We start from the raw sequence: 8,031 nt of genomic DNA, 5'->3' as shown, positions 1-8,031 counted from the left end.
TCTGCTTCTGTGCATGATCAGTAGTAGTCCTCGGAGAGGGGCAGCATAAAAATCCAATAAAATAAAATAAAATAAAAATAAAATAAAAAATAATAAATAAATAAAAATAAAATAAAATAAAATAAAATAAAATAAAATAAAATAAATAAAATAAAATAAAATAAAATAAAATAAAATAAAATAAAATAAAATAAATAGCCCAAAACACAGCTAAGGAGCTGATCAGCTGAGCAATGAAGGAATAAAAGTAAGTATAAATCCAGGGGTGGTTGTGAGGGCCCTTTTTTCAAGCAGCAGCAGAGGAAAAAACAGTAAACAATTCAGGAAAAATCCCCCCCCAAAAGATGGCAGTACCCACAGCCCGGCATCTACCGAACTGGATCCATGATGTCATCATGACACTACCAGTTTGGGTGAGCTGCATATTATACACTGAACACAGCCATTTTGGCCTCCCGAAGCCCCCTGTCCCATTTTTGTGAAAAATAGGCCTGTTTTTGCAAAAGAAATCATGGTGCACACAAGGTTTGGGAGGCCTGCACAGAGCTCCTGGGGCCAGGGGGGACGACAAAACCTTTTTTTCTTACTTACCTCTTATATACTGTTGTGGTTAGCTCTGGCCCAGCTCCTGCCCCAAGGACTGTGGATGTGGGGGAGACATCCACATGCTGCAGGCCTGTTTTGCCCCCCGGTGGAATCTGCTGATGAAGGCTCCTCTGACCAAGAAGACATGAGTGACAGGGAGAAGAGTGTGGCAGACAGCTCAGAAGGAGATCAATTATCTAGCTCCTCCTTGTATTCAGAACAAGAGTTAATGATACAGCCACGCATGTGGAGAGCGATGCATAGGCAACAACAACTGAGAGATTATTATCAAAGAAAATGAGGCCACCTGTGGTTGGGTGGGGCTGTGGTAATTAGTGAGGCTGCTATAAATAGCAGCCTGTGGGTTTGGCCATTGTGGAGGATTATCTGATCATTGTGTTTCGTGACTGCTTTAATGACTTTGACCTTTTGTGTGCTGGTTTTTCCCCGCTTTGAAACTAAACCAGAGCAAAGTGTGTTTCCCTTTGTGAAAGAAGAAGGACTGTGAATTGCCTCACAGCTGCAAGCTAAGTATCACAGAACTGATAAGGGACTTGTACAAATTACCAGTTTGTTAGGAGACAAGTGCTCTTTGCTATACCGAAAGAGGGCTTAGCTTAAGTGAATTTTCATTATAAAGAATATTGTTTTGAATTTTCAAACGTATGTGTGTCTGAAATTGTATCTGTGCATTTTTGGGAGGATTCTACCAGAGAGCTCGACAGAACATATACCAGTGCGTCTTATAGTCTGAAAAATACGGTATTAGTGCGTTCTTTGATTGTTTTGCTTTTATCCAATTATTACTTTGCCATTTTTTTCCATGTTTAATTGAGAGACCAAGGTGAGGACATTTATTACTAATAATAAAAGTAGGCCCCAAAGTTTCCAATTTATCGCAAAGGTTATATTTAAAAGTTCTTTCAAAGGCAGTTGAATTATTATTATTCTATTTAACCTAGACACAAATTTGAATGCAGATACATTTCCAGCATTCTTAAATAAGTTTCTATTTTCTAGGCCAAATTGTCTTGGGAAGTTTTGAAGTTTGGTGGCACTTTGGGAAATGTAACACAAGAAGACATTTGGCTTTGCTTATCAGTACTGAACTATGCAAAGGACCTAAAATATTTTTATGCTTCTTATAATTCCGGAATGTGTTTTCCCTCCCTGTAATTTAGAGAGTGTAATTTCCTGAAGATTCGGCTTCTGACAGCTTTTTGAAATTTTTCAACACTTGAGGAGGCAAATTACAAGAAATCTCATAAAAGCCTTAGCCTTAGCTGCAATGCAAAAGAATAATGGTATTTAGAATATGTGATTTAGATGCCTGGATAGACCTGTTGATATATTCTAATTGTCTTACCCAGGTCTTCGTGACTCTGGGTTTCTGCATAATACAACAATTTGTGTGGCGCTAGCCTGAGAGTTATTTCTGGACTGCTATTATTAATGGGTTTGGGGAGCTAGCTCTTAAAAATACACAGTCTTTTAACAACACAGTGTCAGTCTATAACATCAAAACATTTAGCTTATTTTTAAAGCATTAATTAAAGAAACATAAAGCATCTATAGATATGAAATCTTTTGCAATAATTTTTAGTCACTAACATTGAATGAGCACAATGGGTGACTCATGCTGGTTTAATTCCAGATTTAGGTTAGCACTCATTCTTGTTGATTTTATGATGTTGTCTTTGAAACAAGTACAGTAATAAAATGAGTTTTCAAGAATTCCTCTTCTGTCGTGAAAAGCCCATACAGCAGTCCTTGACTTACAACCATTTGTTGAACTACCATTTAAAATTACAATGGAGAGGGGAAATGACTTATGATCAATCTTCTCACTTACAAACTTACGCATCTTCATGGTCATGTGATCAAAATTTGGGTGCTTGGCAACTAATATGTATTTATAAACTTGCGATGTCCTGGGATCACTAATCACCATTTATGATCTTGGCAGCCAGCTTCCGACAAGCAAAGTCAATGGGAAATCTGGATTTGCTTAATCACTGTGTGATTTATTTAACAACTACAGTGATCCCCTTTTAAAAATGGCAAAAAAATATTGTTAAATTGGAGAACGACTCGCTTAACAACCAAGCATTGCTTAGCAATGAAAATTCTGATTCCAATTGTGGCTGTAGGTCTAGATCAGAATTCTCCAACTTTTCTGCTTTGCAGACCAGTGGGGAGAGGAAGGAGAGGAGATGCTTCCAGATGAGTAGTGGGCCAACACACGTGCGCAGCGCCATTTGCGAGAGCAGTGGACACACCTGGTGTCTGCTTGTGCCCCAGTTCCAAAAGACTCAAGTCCCACTGTAGGAAACAAGAAAATTTTAAAATATAATAGTACAGTGGTACCTCTACTTAAGAACGCCTCCACTTAAGAATTTTTCTAGATAAGAACTGGGTGTTTCAAGATTTTTTTGCCTCTTCTTAAGAACCATTTTCTACTTAAGAACCTGAGCCCGGAAAAATCTCCCAGGAAATTTGAGAGCAGAACGAAGGCCAGGCCAGTTTCCTGCCATTCCCCCTTTAATCCTGGCCATCTCAGGCTTTTCTGGGCTGCCAGAGGAGCCTTTTGGTGGCGCTTTAGGAGGCTTTGGCAGTCCAGAGCGAACAAAGCATTTTCCTTTCTCTGGGTGCTTGGACAGGGAATAAACCTCTGCTAGTGCCCAGAGAAAAGAAACACTCCCTTCGCTCTGTGTAGCTGAGGAGTCAACACAGTGAAGGAAAGGCGCCAGCTACAAAGCAAGTGAGCGAGAGGAGAGGGGAGCCCTTCAGCATGGGAAGGAAGAGGCAGCAGGTAGCAGCAGCAGCAGCAGCTAGTGTATGGGAGGCAGTGTATGGGAGGCAGCCTTGTGCTGAGTGTATTGGATGTGCATGCTCTTCCTTGCTGCCCCTGAGACCCTCTTATTTTTTTAAGCCTTAAAGTTTTGGATTTTTTTGATTCCCCTCCCCTCCCCTTCTTCCTTCAGCAGTGACTTTCCTCCTCCTCTTCTTCCTCTTCTTCCTCCTCCTCCTCCTCCCACCCAAATTCCGAGCTTTTATTTCTTTCCTAATGGGTTTGCATGCATTATTTGCTTTTACATTGATTTCTATGGGAAAAATTGCTTCTACTTAAGAACATTTCTACTTAAGAACCTGGTCACAGAACGAATTAAGTTCTTAAGCAGAGGTACCACTGTATATAGACATTTATATAAATATTGAAGATTTAATTTTGCTTGGGCAGGGGATTGGATTGAATGGCCTGCAGAGTCCCTTCCAGCTTGAACTTGTGAAACATTAGTTACTTTAAGGTAGTTGGAGAAAATATATGCTGCCAGATATTATTTTATTAATTAGAAAGGGGCCCGACTAAAGGGATATTCCTTAATGCTAAGGCAAGAGAAATAAGAAAATGCTGTGCCTGCAAAATATTTTATAGGCAGTAATGGGGAGATGTTGATTAACACGCCAGAAATTCTGATTCTGAGGTGTTATGGAGTAGATGTGATCGGTGACTATATCCAATAGGAGGGGCATGGGGGGTGGGCATTGAAATAGAAACTATAAAATGTAATACTTTTGAAAGTTTGAAAGGGGACCTTTGGCCAGGTTCAACTGCTATACCAGTTAAGGCCCTATTTGGACCAGGAGGCTTTGCGCACGGTCACTTAGATCCTCATTATCTCCCATCTAGATTGTTGCAACACGCTCTACATGGGGCTACCCTTGAAGAGTGTTCGGAGTCTACAGATAGTCCTGATAGTCCTGTTGACTAAGCAATGCAAGGAAAGCTTCTTCTGTGGCTGCCCCGACATTATAGAACCAACTAACACCCCACCCCCCCAATGTCCATACTGCTCCCACCCTGCTATCCTTCCGAAAGGCTGTGATGAGGTGACTTTGCCAGCAGGCCTGGGGGCTGTGAATGTAAGATCTTATCCCGTCCAATTTGCAACTGTTTCTGTATATATGTGAGTTTGATTGGATAATTCATTAGGGTTTATTATGAGTTTTACTGTTCTTATTACTAATTATTTGACTTGTTTATTGTATGTACTATTTATTGTTGTAAGCCACCCTGAGTCCCATTGGGATTGGGCAGCACAGAAGTCAAATAAATTAAATTAAATTAAGTGTAGGTTTTGGTTTAAACCTCAATTTAAGGTCAGGCTGAATGATCTACGGCACTTTGCAAATTGTTGTTGTTATTGTTATTGTTGTTATTATTTATTTATTAGATTATTATTACTGTTACTGTTACTGTTACTGTTACTGTTACTATTACTGTTACTGTTACTATTACTATTACTATTAATATTACTATTACTATTATTTCCACAAAAAACAGTAATACACAGCAAATGAGATTGATAAGCTGAATTTTGTATCACAATATCACAAGTCAAACACTTCCCAAGTGTCTAAGACTGTGGGATGTTTATTACTGTTAATGTGTTGTTGTTGTTGTTATCATCATCATCATCATCATCATCATCATTATCATCATCAATACAAGAGCAAACGAGATCACTATGCTGGATTTCATATTTCATCAATAGTCGGGTGATTCCCAATCACCTAGGACTGTGTTATTATTGTTATGGTTATGGTTATTTCTTCTTTCCAATAAATACTGTTTTTTTTAATCAATCCAAGTTTTTTTGCTATTTCTAACACCATTAATGGGCTGCAGGCAGCGGTGCAATTCTAATAATTTAACAACCAGTTTGCCTAGGGTCAGGTTGGCTGTTGTGGGAGGGGTAGCCCATCCCTGTCCTCCAGCTCCATCACACATGCGGGACGAGCCTCCTGTGATGACCAATGTGACCCTTGGTGAACTGGTTGTTAAATTACCTCCACCCCACCCCCACTATCAAAGTAGATTCAGGGCATTGTGCTGCAATGGAAAAAATGGGAAACGGAGCGGCCAGCATGAGGGAAGGAGTAGGACCACTTAATACAATTCCTCATGTTATGGTGACCCCCAACCATAAGTCTAGTGTCAATTCTCCCAGCAGAGCTTTAAGCTGATTGGCAGAAAGGTCAGAGGGACACCCCTACTGTAAACACCTGATTGGTCGGATTGTAAAAATATGTTGCAAGGCACCGGAATAGGAGCTTTAGTTCCTAACACCATGGAAAATTTGCCTTTCCCCATGGTCTTACATGAGCCCTGTGAAATGGTCATTCAACCCCCCAAAGGGGTCTCCACTTCCAGGTTGAGAACCACTGATTTAGAGAATTCATTCTGTGACATGAATCTAGTGAACAGAAAGCTTTTGAGGGTTTTCAGTTCATTTGTTAATAGTTTCAGTTATGGATTTCCACTTGCAACTTCATCTCTGTCAGGATAATGTTTTGCAGAATTACACAGGCAAATAGCTGTAAATAAATGCATGAAAATTTATAGGCAATAGAATGCTAGAGACATAATTGCTTGTCTTTTTATGAAGGGATATTTGATCATTAATGGACTACTAAAACACGGGTGGCAGTAAAAGCGAACACTTAGTGAACTTGAAACAGAAAGCATCAGCATTATTTAACTGACATTATCTATCTTCAGCTATTGTGTAGCTCAGACTGACCAAGCATAAGTAATGATTGGCTCTTGGTATTGACTCCAAGCCCCAGATTCGCAAGTCCATAGATAGCACCATTTATTTATTCATTTATTGTTAGAGTTGAAAGGAACCATGAAGGCTATCGAGTTCAACCCCCTGCCCAAGCAGGAACCCTATAGTACACCAGTCAAGTGGCAGTTCAATCTTCTCTTTAAAATGTCCAGAGTATTGGAGTTCACAACGTCCGCTGGTAGGTTGTTCCACTGGTTGATCGCTCTGCCGTCAGGAAGTTCCTCCTTATCTCCATGTTGAATCTATCCTTGGTCAGCTTCCAGCCGTTGTTCCTCATCCGGCCCTCTGGTGCCCTGAAGAATAAAGTGATCCCCTCCTCTCTGTGACATCCCCTTGTATACTTGTAGACTGCTATCATGTCCGCTCTGGCCCTCCTTTTCTCTAGGCTATCCATGCCCAGTTCCCTCAGTCTCTTTTCGTAAGTCTTGCTTCCCAATCCCTTAATCATCTTGGTTGCTCTTTTTTGCACCTTCTCCAGAGTTTCAATGTCTCTTTTGAAGTGTGGTGACCAGAACTGAATACAGTACTCCAGGTGTAGTCGGACTAGGGCATAGTAGAGTGGTATTAAGACTTCCCTGGTCTTGGAGTGTATTCCCCTGTTGATGCAGCTTAGGATTGTGTTGGCTTTTTTAGCTGCTGCTGCACATTGTTGGCTCATGTTTAGTTGATTGTCCACCAAGACTCCGAGGTCTCTTTCGCAGTCGCTACTGCTAAGAAGGTTTTCTCCCAGGTTGTATGTGTGTCCAGGGTTTTTTCTGCCTAGATGAAGGACTTTGCTCTTGTCGATGTTAAACATCATTTTGTTGGTGTGGGCCCACTGTGTTAGTCTGTCTAGGTCTTTCTGTAATTTGAGCCTGTCTTCTAGGGCATTGGCTACCCCCGCCAGCTTGGTGCCGTCTGCGAATTTGATCAGTTGCCCTTCTATTCCCTCGTCCAAGTCGTTGATGAAATAATCCTTCTTGCATCTGAATTGTTCAGGTAGTAAGGATAGTGCAGAGAAATCTCAGGTTAATTTTGTAGTGTGTTGCTAATGAGTAACAAATGAGAACGCTGGTGGTATGGTAGATTTCCAGATTGTTTGAGATTTATTTTTAGCTGGGGAAGAAGGTGACTGAGGACAGACATGACTGAGGTGTACAAAACCACAGCAAGGAAAAGTGGGTCAGGTGACTTTTTCTTTCTGGGTCTATGCAAGGAAGTGATTAGAAGGTAATTTAAAGCAATGAAAGAGAACACTTCTTCCCACTGTGTTTAATTAACCGGTGAGATTCTGTAATAGCATTATAGGGGGGTCTATATAACTACAGAGCCCTCACATCCTGGATATAATCTGTTTCAACTGTTTCATGGGAAACCCTATAGAGCAGTGGTTCTCAACCTGGGGGTCAGGGCCCCTTTGGGGGTCAAATGACCATTTCACAGGAGTCGCCTAAGACCATGGGGAAAGACAAATTTTCCATGGTGTTAGGAATTAAAACATCTATTCTGGCGCCTTGGAATATATTTTTACAATCCAACCAATCAGGTGTTTACAAGCTCTGTTGGGAGAATTGGTGCTAGATTTATAGTTGAGGGGTCACCACAACATGTGGAAATATATTAAGGGGCCGTGGTATTAGAAAGGTTGAGAACTACTGCTATAGGGCATTACATGCCAAAACAACTAGATCGAGAGGCAGTTTTTCCCCCCTCATGCCATCTCTGCTGAACAACTGATACTTATGGTAGTGTCTTATGTCTGAGCATATTAATATCTTACATGGTTTTAATATTGTTATTATCCTTCTAAGGTGGGGGTTGCACTACAGGTGCA

Source organism: Erythrolamprus reginae, chromosome 1, assembly GCF_031021105.1.
Source record: "Erythrolamprus reginae isolate rEryReg1 chromosome 1, rEryReg1.hap1, whole genome shotgun sequence".
NCBI classification, from domain to species: Eukaryota; Metazoa; Chordata; class Lepidosauria; order Squamata; family Dipsadidae; genus Erythrolamprus; species Erythrolamprus reginae.
This window is presented reverse-complemented; position numbering follows the sequence as displayed.